Source organism: Drosophila montana, unplaced genomic scaffold, assembly GCF_035044405.1.
Source record: "Drosophila montana isolate Dmon_TW-CO22-7 unplaced genomic scaffold, ASM3504440v1 contig_3733_1, whole genome shotgun sequence".
Lineage (NCBI taxonomy): Eukaryota > Metazoa > Arthropoda > Insecta > Diptera > Drosophilidae > Drosophila > Drosophila montana.
Genome location: NW_026998620.1, coordinates 9,040,647 through 9,052,106, shown reverse-complemented (window position 1 = coordinate 9,052,106; position 11,460 = coordinate 9,040,647).

The window sequence follows — 11,460 nt, the reverse complement described above, 5'->3', positions numbered from 1 at the left end:
ATTAAAGGCTTTAGCTGGGCAAATATCTCAATTCTCTAAGCACTGATGCTTATTAAATTAATAATGCCTTAAGGAGGCGACACTTGGGGGAAAGGTGTCGTTGGCGCTCCCAAAACTCAAATTAAACAGATGAAGCTCATAAACATAAATCAACTGGGGCCCAGCCAGACAGCAGGGGACCAGTCAGCAGTGTGGAGGGAGGGGTGGGGGGGGGGGGGCGGTGTGAGTGGGGTCAGGAAATTCACCTGTGTACGCCTCATCTCCTCGTCAGGTTAAATTGCCGCCAGACAAAAGGATAACGCGCACATTTGAAAATCGTCAGCGTTCCGCCGCGTTCAATGTACGCCCAAGGCCGCAACACGCCACGCCCATTGAGTGATTTACGGGCGGCACTGAGCACTGGCTACGTACACAGTTACCTAGTCACCAGACAGTAGAGCACTAGACTACGGTCGAGTGCATACATAAATCGGCGCAAATGTCAAACGAGTTGTCAACATTGTTGCCGCTGACCGCTGGGTTCCACAGTCGCTGTCAATGTTGTCCTGCGACAAACAATTTAATTTATGAAAATCGTTGAAAACTAAAGCGGAATGCCAAGCAAATTGACGAACTGAACAGACAGAGCAAAGGAATAAAAGGAATCCGAATTACAAGAGCTGACAAAGTGACGAGCGGACGGACGGACTCGCAGAGGAAGGGTAGCGGAAAAAAAGATTCAACAATGCTGGCGGCGCATGAATCCTTCGATTGAAGTGCAGGCATATATATAATATCTATATATATACATATATATATTTTATTTTTTCTTACATTTGACACTTGAGTGCGCAGTGTTGTTGCTGCTGCTGCTGCTGCTTGGGCAGTGTGCGCAACGAATCAAATTTAAATTTCTTGATTGTCTAGTCGAGTGGCAGCCCAAACTTGGACACTAGAACATTGAGTTCTGCAGATCCCTTTGCGATTTGCGCATAATAATAATTTGAGCAACGTGCCCGGAATTGTTGACTGGTCACTGCCGATGACGACTGCCCCCACTGCGTGCCCCCACCCGCTGCTGCCCGTGCTGCTGCTACTGTTAAAAATCGTAGCAAAGGCGAAGTGTCGCGCGGGCTAAGTGACTGATGGACTTGCCACTGACATGGACAGTGGCGTTGTTACCGGGGGGCGTTGATGGGGGGGAGGTAGGCACTCGGGGTCCCCAACTGGTCGTTATCTACGCTGGCTGTCAGCGCGCAGCACCAATCCATGCTGTTAAATGGAGCAAAAAGTGTTGCTCGAACAATGGTGTCAATTAAACATTACATTGTTGTTTCCACTATGATGGACTAAGGGATGCAGATGGCCCTGACTCTGTGGGTCGCAACGCGGGGACCTTCAATTTGGAATGCGTGCAAGTTTTTTTTTACTTTTTTACTTTTTTCTCGTTTCTTGTTTTTTTGTTTTTTTTTTGCTGTTACCAAATTGACTCTAAGTTGTGCGTGTCTTGGGCTGCTCAACAATAAAAGTCTATTAAAGCGCTGTAGTTTAATGGCTTTGTTTGGCTCTGAGCTACATTTTGACTTTGAGGTTTTTCCCGCTACTTCGCTCTCTCTCTCTCTCTCTCTATCTGTCTGTCTGTCTCTTTCTCTTACACTAACTGTTTTGATTGAGCAGCGAGCGTTGACTTACAGCCCTTTCGGCTTTTACAGCGCGCAGCAGTCATCTAGCTAGGTCCTTTTTTTATGGCGGGAGCCACGTTGATGAAGGTTTTAGAGTGACATAAAATGAGATAAATGCCGTTGCGTGGGGCACTCAGTTGGCTAGACGCACAACTGGACCTTTTAGTGCCGCCCAAAGGCTACCTCGTTTTCATTTCATTTTAGTTGAGTTAATGTGGCGACTGCTTATGTCTAGGTGTGTGTGTGTGTGTGTGTGTGTGTGTCTGTGTGCTGGCACTTAAACAAACATTTGGCTACAAATTCTTAAAAAGCTCCTGCACAACTAAATCAATTAGGCTTACTTAGAAATTCGTTACAGAAACTTAAAAAGTAACATCAAAATAATAAAGAAAATTTGTTTCCAGTTTTGTTTTGTTTTATTTAAAACCGAAATAAAATTTCTTTTTTAAATTTGTGGATCTTAGAAGTTGTAGCTTTCTTTTGTTTTGTTTAAAATTTTTTTTTAAATTTTCATAAATTTCACTCACCAGTAAAACACGTAAAATTTTTTTCGTTTCGAGTATAGTTTGGTTTCCGTTATTTTTGATTTTGTCAACACTGTTTTTTGCACAAGCAAATTTTAAAGCCGTTTTTTGCCAAACAAATATTTTTGTTAGTTTATTTGTGGTATTTTGCAAAGTCACTGCACAAATGCTTTACGCGTATCCTGCCGCAGGATAAAAGCGCACAAATCCAGAGCTCAACTGGAACGGCGCACGCGTGACCGAAACGAGAGTTTGCTGAATGGCTGGCAGGCCGGGGTTCTTATATACCCTCGTGTCCCGCTCGCAGAGCCAAATCAGTCGGCGCAAATTTCTTTTGGCCTCTGCGGCTGCCGCTAATGATAATGACAGTGATCATGATAATGATGTTCTTGTGGCGACAGCGGCTGCGACTGCTACTGCGCGGCTGGCGCAGCTAAAACCGCTGCTGTTGCCGGACTGAGACGCTTGCGTTTTGCGCGACTTTTAATTCACTTATGCGCAAAAGCCCTGCGTCGCTGCCAGCTTCGCTGCCGACGTTGCGAAGTCAGCGTCGCATAAATTGTAAGCGAGCTTCTGCTTCTGAGGGGGATTCTCAAGACGCTGGCGTCGCTGCCGGTGTTTTGTCTTTGCGAATTGCGTTTGCAGCTTTTGCTGCTTTTGCCTAAGCGGCTCTCTCGGTTCGATTCTGGTTTCTGCCGTCTGACTCTTTGACCAAAAGCGGGCAAAATGTTCTGCGCCACTTCTTGTTGGTCAGCGGCGTGGTCTTTTTTGGCGCTGTCTTTGCGTTTGTTGATTGGTCAACCAGCGGCAGCGGCGTCAGCAGCAGCAGCAGCTCCACTTAACACAAACGGCTGGGGTTGCCCTCAGCTGTTTGTTTTGCCTGACTTTGGCTCAATTCGCAGTTACTCATTTCGCTTTGGCTTTTGTTTTGTTCTCGGTTTGTGTGATTTATGGCGGAAAATTATTGTTTTTGTTATTGTTTTGCATAACGTATAGCTCAGCGGCTGCGCAGTGGCATCTCGGCCGTCTCAGCCAGTGCAACATGTGATTCATATGCCTTTAATTAGATGAACATAAACTGCTTGGTTATAAAATCGCTGGAGCCTAAATTTGGCTTGGGTTCACTGACCTAGCCACAAGCTCCTAGGGCGAATGTTTGTTTGTTTGCTTGTGTTTTTTTAGCCGCACGAGCCCTGCGGAAAGTCAATTTGCCATATCGCCGATGAACGTGCAGCGATTTGAGCTAGTCCCGTCAAATTGAAATCCTCACGACGATTTTTGTCATAAACATAAAGATAAAAAGAGAGAATCTGTGCGAAATTAATTCCAACTGCGCCGCGGTGAAAGCTTTGACAGGCACATTTAGTCCGAGTCGTCATTTTATCGAACAGCTTCCTTGAGTGCTTATATAAAAAAAAATTTAAATTCTCTTTTATCTGCGCATGGTACAGAGATTTCGTTTTCAGGCTAGATTCAGGAAATTTCAATATTGCTGTCATCATGCAGGCCCGGAACGGGGGCGTATATCTGTAACCGTGCATCGACCTATCTGTGTATCATTGTATCTGTATCTCAGGCCTAAGCTCATGGCACAGGTGCTGGCTGTGACCGATGCTGCCACTCAAGTTGTTGCTGCTGCTGCTGCTGCTGTTTTGGCTCTTTACACGCGAACGTGATTTGCATTTGTAAGTAGCCAGGCGGAACGCAGAGATATGGGTATGTTTGTGTGTGTGTATGTGTGTGATACACAAATGCTAAAATAATAAATTGTTTCAAATTATTGGCACTTTGGCACTGATCAAATAAATGTGTCTTGGTAATAACAATAATAATGCGACAACGACAACAGCAACAAGAACAACACTTCAACACCGACACCGACACTGACAGTGACACGCCGACCCCGTCATCGTTGCTTAGTTCACGTCTGTCTGCCAAAAAATGTGCGGCCCATAAAAATATTATTATGATTTTCAATAATCACACGCATTAAATTATCATAATGCGCACATTTTCAATATTACCACGCTCCTCCAGTCAACGCATAGCATTTTTCAGTTCGCATTCCCGTGCTTAGCCCGTTTGCGGCGTGGCTGCACAGATTTTCCATTAAGGTCTTTGGTGCTTTTTCAAATTTGAGAGTACACTCCATGGGGTCGAAGATTTTTATTTTATTAATAACATTTAACCGGGTCATTTTGTGTGCAAAATAATTTGGCCAAATGTTCGTTGCTCTGTTTTTCTGGTCTCTTAACGATTTGTGTGGCATTTTATTAAATATTGCCTTTGAGCATTAGAATATTAATATAAATAATATTGCTAAAAATTTGCATACAAAATGGATTCGGGGAGAGAGAGAGACTTGATTGTGAAGGAGAGTGGCGAAAATGTTTCATTGTTAATGGGGTTTATTTGGGAGCCTTGATTCAATATAAATTAAAAAAGTATGAAGTCATTTGCATATGCAAAACCAATATGCCCGTCTTGTCTTTGGGAAAAGTGTATAATAAAAAGAATTGGCGGAAAGCATGGCTTCCCCCGTTGACTAAAACATATTATTCAAATTTCTTGTCAACACTTTTTACATTTACATTTGTACTAATTGGGGCGATTCAGTTAAACATTTAAAGAAGATGTTTCCTTGTTCGGTGTTGCTTCTCTTTCGGTCAGTATTATTTATGCCATGTTAGCCAGAGCTGCTGGCACAGTGACTAAATGAAGTCACCCTGTTCTGTCAGCCGAGCACCTTATGAGAATAAATTAAAATTAAAAAATAAAAATAAAAATCCAAAAATTCCGCTACACTGTAACCCCATTTTGCGAGCCAATAAACATTTCTTTTTTAAGAGAGATAACAATTAAATAAAGTAAAATTGCGAATGTGCGTTAAGTTTCTAAGAAGAAAAAATTCTTAATTTACAAACCTCCAGATGAGTCATGAATCTTGGCTTTCTCAAAGTGCCCGCCCAGAATTGTATAATCAAAAAAGAACATGTTGAGGCATGACAGAAACTGGCTGCGTTTATCACAGTAAATTACAAAATTTATTCTAGATACAGTTAAGTAAATTTTTGTGTTTGACTTTGGCTGAGTTCACTTGAAAGCTGCAAAGATAAGCAGAAAATTAAAAGAAATTCACCCAAACACTTAACAGCCACAAAGAGTCTGAAGAACACTTGAGAGCGAGATTCTGCCTGAGCTTGCGTCTGGGTCCGGGGCCTTGACCAGATTCTTGGGCGGCAATTGGCCAGAATGGCGCTGGTCGCACCGCTCGGCTGGCTGTCAGAACTTTCACCGCTGGTCTCTTGAAACGCATGCTGATGAGGACGATGACAACGATGACGATGACGGCAGCTAATAGAAAGTTCTCCCGAAATTAATTATTATTGAGAAATAACCAAAACAACGGCAGCCCGAACCAAACTAAACAGAAGCGAAAACATAAGCAAAACAAAATACAATAATCAACGCGAAATTGATGCATACGCAAGGTTGTGCCCATATGGATATATGTGTTTACCTATATAGTATATATATATATATACATATATGGATGTTCAAGACAGGCCATTAAAACTAAATCCAGTGCAAAAACTCGCCCCAGCCGCGACGTATGCTGAATTTTTATAAACTTGTCGCAGACGTGTCGCACTTCTCCGGCGCATTGTTCTGGTGTTGTAATTTTTTCTGTTATTGTTTTTAACGCACACCCTGCCCAAAATTTGTGCCACTGACCGACAATTTGCCGGCTTCGGCAATGCCAACGTCAGCGCGAATAGCTATGGAATACAATTGAACAACCGGCAGCAGTTGTTCATTGTTTTTCGATTATACAGGTACATATAAAAGAGAGTATTTGCGTAGATACTCGTATAACTGCGCTTGGGGTCTTGAACTTGAGCAGCATCAACGGTAAAAACCGGTTAGCTAAAAAAGGCAACCGGCGTTGTAATTAAAACTAAACTGATTTGACAGCTTTGTTTTCGGGCTCTGGCCCAAAATAGTCTCATAGATTTTACTGCCAAGATTGACGACGCATTTCAAAATTTATGGTATGAGAAAAAGAAAATACAAATATTGGGGGAGATTTATGAAAGTAGATTTACGTATTGATTTTTCGATATAAATGTATTTATAAATGTATTTATTTGATAAGTTTATGAAGGAAAAGATAACTTTTATTTGTGTTAAATAATTAAAACTTATTTATAAAAAATCAGAGAAACTAAATGAAGTTCTTAAGCTCGAAATAAAATGTTTTTAATTGGAGTCAACCAAAAAAAATGTTCACTGATTTTATTTTTTATTATTTATATATATTATTATCTATTAATTCTTGTTGGACACCAGACAGCTTTAGATACGTTTGTATATACATATGTATTATTTTTTTGTATAATTTTTATCTAATATCGAGCTGATTTTAAATAATGATCTGTATCCTAGTCAGTTTTTGTGTTTCATGTAATTTTGGGTTAATTTTGTTGGCGACCTTCATTTAATTTGAATGAATCACTGAAACACAAAAAAGGAAAGTCATCATATATTTAAGTTTAATTTGTTTTGGATATCTAAAGTTTGATCTGTTTGTTCATTGGCCTATCTAGAAGATATTCTAATGCCCAAGTTAAGCTTAGATGCTGTGCTAATTCGAGCTCTTATAAATCAGAGTTAGAGAGTCGAAACACACGACCTGCCCAAGTCGTGGCTCTGAGATGCTTATCAGCTTCAGCTGAGCGGTGACAGCTTCCGAGAAGCGCCGCTTGAAGGCGGCCAGCAGATGCTTAGGTAAACTATGCCGCAGCAGATACATGGCGATGGCACCGAGGCGATAAGAACGCGCGAACTTTCGCATGATGTGCCTGGCCAGAGGTGTGTGCAAGGGTGTGTGTGTGTGTGTGTGTGCAGGAGAGTGGGTTTTGTGTGGGTTGTTATACAGTTTGCATATACTTAACAAGATTTAACATAAATTGGAAAATTGTTTACATTTAAAATTGGCGCTGAGGTTTTCATAGCGTGCTGCCAACTTCTGGCATAATTAATAAGCATAAAAAATTATTAGACATTTATGCTAATTGTGAGAGCAGGTGATTTCTTCATTTTGCTGGCTGCTCGCTGCTCGTTTACCTTCATTAATTTATGCACAATAAAATTTGCATTTAAAGCGCTTCGGCTCTGGCAGATGTTGCTTACTTTTACTTTTCGATAAGTTATTGAAGGCATAACGAATGGAAATCTATCTTTTTATGGGTCGGCTGTGAATTATGAGTCCTCTGGAATCGATGTACGCAACTTAAAGTAATCGATTGTAAAGAGGGGCCACTCAGCATGGCATTTATTAGCAGAGTCACACGCAGTGTCTACTTAAAGCAAATTACTGCAATTTAAGCAACATAATCAAAGCGTTTGCTCATGTTCAGATCTATATATAAACACAAAGGACGCTAAAATACAAGCTATAATTGCTGAGGTGCCTGTTTGTTCTCTATGTAGTGGCAAAGTTACAGATCTCCCAAGAGCCAACGGCGACGATGATGACGAGAAGGAATGCCAAAGGACAATTAGCGCTGACCAAGCGGATGATGGCCAGTTGCAGATGCACAGCCGACCAGACAATCGGACAGTCAGAAGGCCAGATAGTCAACTCAAGCAGCCCATCGAGCCAACAGACAGCGTTTGGTTAGAGATCAAAGACCATAAAAGGCACAGTCGGAGCAACAGTTGTAGCTAAATTTAGAGAACCCGTCCCACTGCTGGTGCTGCTGCCGCTGCTGCTACAGTTGGCCATCCGCTGTGGACACAGGCCAAAAGGAAACTTCAGCAGTAGTCATAGATTGTCATACTTAGCTGCGGACTGTTGAGTTTGCAGTCTGGAGGACCGTTGAGAAGTGTCGACGAGTGCAGACAAAGTGTTTGAGGCATTTCCGCACTGCGGGCTAACTGAATTAGCCAAGATGCAGCCTGTGCCATAATTAGATGAAATCATTACGTTTTCATTTGCTGGCATTTTTGATTTCATTATATTGTATTTTACGACTCGATGCCGATGGCTTAAGGTTGCTTTTTATGACTCTTATCTACACACAATCGTGTATACCAACACAAAGCCAACGCAGATACATATATTTAGCTGCGCATCAAAGTATCTTCCAGATGAATTAAATACCTGCAAAATGCGAAGTTGCATAGGTGAGCGAGCAAATTCTGTGGGCTTGCTAAATTTTTATCATAAAATTGTGAATGCTGCACATTAAATTTATATCTTATGCAGCTATCTCTAAAAGACTGGTAAGGTCCGGAGGGTTATGATTATTGCATTTTATGTCAGTTTGCGGTTGGTCAGTGGGTTGGTTAGCACTGTCTGCAGATGTGTCGTTTTAATGCGACACGGACACATTTTTATTTTAAATATATATATTTTTTTAAGTGTCGCATTTATGTGCTATTTTTTATGTCTTAATGTGGTTTACATGAGCTGATAAATGTCTGTGAACCATACAGCAATAATTCGCAAAAAAAAAAAAATATATAAAATGAGTTCAAAATTCATTTAAATTTTGCTGTGAAATTGAAGGACCCATTAGTCACCTATCCTCCACACATTTATCCACTAATTCAAAAGGTCAAGTCCTTTAAAATACACTTAAGCAATAGAGGAGTAATTGCGCAAGGCACATTACCATAACTCCATATGAACTGTGACAATAGGCTTCTAATGTAATATATGTAATCATATTAGCTCTTAGAATGTTATGACCTAGCCTTAAACCCCCACACATACACACGCACTCACACATATACCCTCACATGTATGGTAATGTGTGGCACTCAACCCTTTAATATATGTTGCTGCGGGTAAAAATCGCGTGAACCGGACTATTTTGCATGAGGCAAATTATTACTTAATTAGCTTTTCACTTTAAAATGTCCACGTGGATTGCGTGCTGAGCCCTGTTGGAGAAATATTTTTCAAATGCTCACTGAGGAGCTGTTGTAATTTATTAAATTAAATCATATTAAATGGGACGTGCCCACAATGCTAGACCATAAATAGAAATTATGACACATTTCATGTGGACACGGAAGCCGTCCAAAGTTTAGGGGCTGGCTTATTAATTAAAGCAAATGCGTGCGGTTGCAGATTGTGGTTACACACACAAATATAATCCACTGACTTATACACTCACAGGCACTCGTACATCACGTGCGCGTTTATTTCAAATATATTTTTGATAATTATTTGCATGTCGCTGGCATCATCAACGTCACGCATACGCAGCGTTGTCTTCCTGCTGTAGTACTTCAGTTTTAATGTTATTCATTGTCCTGACCACACACACACACACACACACACACAAACATACACATTTAAATACATTTATTTCATTTCATTAAAAATCATGCCATCTGCTGTTGCTGTCGTTTTTCCCTATCTTTAGGTGCTTCTCACCTGACGCATTTTTATTATTTTTTACTCATTAGCCATTTGCAGCTCAGCTCATTTGCCATGCTCTTTGAACTGTAAACATTCCCATTATTTCTGTTCTGTATACCAATGGATATATGGCTATATGTCAATTTAATTTTGTGCTTTTTAAATAAAATAAATGTCACTTTTACTTTGGGATACTGTTTGTTATTCATTTTGTTGCGGCACTTAAAATCCCACCAAACATTCGATATAAAGTCGACTTGACCTTCGTCAACTATACTTAAGCAACAACATATCTTTCAATAGGAACTTAACTAGGTTTTTATTTTGGATATAAAAGAGGAGATTAGCTGATCATGTCACGGATTCGATTACTAAATTAGCCAGACATTGACGGTCTTTAGAGTATAAAAGCGTCGGTGTACACATACAAGAAAGCCTTTGTCAGTTTTATTTAAATTTAATGACATAATTTTCAATGGACATGCGACAGTTATGAACAGCCAAAATGCCCACCCACCCTTTAATAATGCTGGCATTTATATTTCCCAACTACAACAGTTTTATTATTGTTGTCATTATTCATTATCCTTAACTGTTTGCTTTCGCCGCTCTGGGCTGTGTCCTCCACAAATGGCCCGTATTGCTATAGGCTGCCTCTTAAATACTTTTTTCTGGTCCCTTAAATGTTAATATACGCATGTGTAAAAATGTTGTTGGTCGTGCAAATGAAATAATTTCAAGAGACCAGCATATTAAGTGAGCCATTATCATTAGTTATGACCGTGCAAGAGCGCCCCCAGACTGCCACGCCCTTTACACAAGAGCCAATGGACACTGTGATAATTTTGCTGATGACGAAATCAGGCAAGAAATATGGTAAACTGTAAATGTTGGTTTTCAGTTTATTTTTTGTGTTTGTCTTCGAAAAGTTTAATGTTAAATTTTATTTAAATATAATAAAAATGGCAAATGAATTCACAATTTTGATTAAGTGTAACGGTATTTGTATATGTATGCCGTCTCGGAGATAAAAACCTATCCAATATCAAAAAAAAAGCTTTTTATAGACCTAAATTCTTTGTATTGTGGTAAGACTAAGATAACCCGATATTAATGTGAAATAACTAGTATACAACTATGGCTCATTCTCAAGATCTGACATTGAATTGGACCCAAAAAATGTTTCTAATAATTGTGAACAAATGAAAAAGGAATTATCATGTAATATTAATAAAAATCCGATGAGATTTATAAAATTGTGAAAATTAAAAAATATGTTTTATTTAAAATATTCAGAAGAGCATTTAAATTCCGTTTTGTGTTAGCCGAGACAATTTTATATCAATAATGGATATTACCTTACACACCACTCAATAACACACCACTCATATAAATTTTATATTTAACCAAAATAAATGCATAAGCGAACACTCAATTGGACGTATTCAGCCGATTCACCCACTTGAACTGTATATAGTTACGGCATCCTCTGTTGGTTCGGCGCATTAACTTGACCCCCTGCAGCTGTTCAATTGGATATTGAAATACTTTTGTAGAATGTATTACAAGCCGAGTCATCAAATAAAGTATGTCGACAAGGACCGAAGAACTGTGCCATATCCCAAAGATTTCATTAATTTATTCACAATTCTTATTATTACAATCGATTTGCATATTTGCTACGCTAATTGTTCTGGGTATTATTTGGACTTAATTACGATGACATTTTGCAAGCTCCAGCAAGCTCTGAGAACACACAAGGGCCATAAACAATTGAGCTGCTCTGTTGTGCAAGTTGTGTGTGTGTGTTTTTTATTTACAAAACGTGCACACCTTTTGC